The sequence below is a fragment of the Opisthorchis viverrini genome, assembly GCF_000715545.1.
Source record: "Opisthorchis viverrini unplaced genomic scaffold opera_v5_67, whole genome shotgun sequence".
NCBI classification, from domain to species: Eukaryota; Metazoa; Platyhelminthes; class Trematoda; order Opisthorchiida; family Opisthorchiidae; genus Opisthorchis; species Opisthorchis viverrini.
The window spans coordinates 1,384,399-1,386,176 of NW_008751722.1; positions in this window are offsets into that span (position 1 = coordinate 1,384,399).

The following is a 1,778-nucleotide window of genomic DNA, read 5'->3' on the forward strand; positions in this document are numbered from 1 at the left end:
GTGTTTTTATCCCAATTCTTTTCAACTAGAAACTCAGATCTTCGTGGAGGAAGCCGCAGTTTTTGTTGGAATATTTTTGTTATCCTTCGTAATAGGAAAAATAAGCAGATGCATTCGTTCTTGTCTGATTTATTTCATGATAAAAATCTGGAATTGTCTGGTGTGTAACCAGCCTGTTAAAAACACAAATTATCAGGCGCAACTCTCAAAGAAAGCATCGAACAGACGCTTTTCTATGTTTTCTCCAGGCCGAGCATATAGGGTGCAAAATCTTTGGGCTTCATCGACCGCTGGTGTACAATGAAATCTATCGGATATCTCAAAGGCTTATGGCTTGAAAAGAGATCAATGTCCTGCCACTGAGACTGGTCGCAAAAAAATGGAAAGTAAAAAAATTGAAAACCGCACCGCTAGCTGCCAATAGGGTGAATGTTACGCGTACAATAGATATAGTGTGTTAGAAAATACCCAGCGGGACACCCAATGGTCATGAAGTTGCATTGCCAGATCAGTTGTTAAGTGAATTAATGATCTGAAGATAGATAGGTCAACAGGGTAGTAGCCGTTGACGCGTTGGTGTCACGTGAATGGACCAAATAAGCTGGGTTTTTGTATCAGGTTTCTCCACTAACAGGTTTTAGAAGAGAGCAGTAGCCTAGAAGAACAGTTTAACCCGACGTTTCAAGTGTACCGTAATAAATAAGATGAAATCAGTAGTGTAATGTTCGATGATGATGTGTAATGTAGGAGTCACTCTTAACAGGACCCAAGCAAGTTTCAACAGCACGCTTCTTGTTCCAAGGTTTGCATGGTGTAGATTTACGATTGAAATTCCTATTCACTCAGCGACCACGGTAAAAACATGACAAAATTATGCTAGTTCCCGCTTGCGTTGTGTAAGTGTTTACCATAGACCGAACACTAACCGGTTTTCGCTGAAAGGGAACACCTCCCTTTTCCCTCCTGCTAAACCAATCACATGCCCTATTCTGATAGGATGTCTGGTACAAAAAATATAACAAACAGCTCGCCCATGTAAACGACTGTTGGAGTAGTTGTACTAAGAGACCGTAAGTGTGTGGGTAAATATGAATTACGTCATGAGCATACATGGTTGCTCTTAACGTATTTGCCTTACATTGCGAAAAAACGAGCAGATCAACTATGTATTTTATGAGTATGTTACATTTAAGTGTTCAGGAAGTTGGTGCAAGAATAATGAGCACTCCTCACACTTTTCAAAAGGCTTTGCTGTCAGAAACTCAGGATTCACGCGCGTCAAAATCACCCGGCATAGAGAATTTAGCATTGGTGTGCTGGTCCAATTCCGATACTTCGACTGGCCTGATTTTTGCCAACACCGTTCAGGAAAATTCTCGGTGAGCCAGTTACTAAACTGGACGTCCACATGAAAGATTGAGAGATTCTGTCGCTTCGCCTTGGGACATCACATCTTTAAAAACAGATAATCTGTTGGTGCTGATTCAGTGTAGAATTGTGAAACATGAGAACAATTATCCGGTTGACGGGTTGGATATCTGGCTACGAGTACCGATTTACATGGTTGAGAGAATTAGCAGAAGAAAATCAGGGAGATAGCGTGTCGTCATTATTGCTCCCAAAGTTTTTTATATGGTGTGTGTTAAATTTTATAACATTCCTGTTGGGTTCAGCAGCAACTAAGTTTTCTCGAGAGGATCGGAAACAGATCACCGGCGAAACATCAGTCACTGCAAACTTGAGTGGCCGGGCCGTATGCTACGCCTGTCGAGTTACCG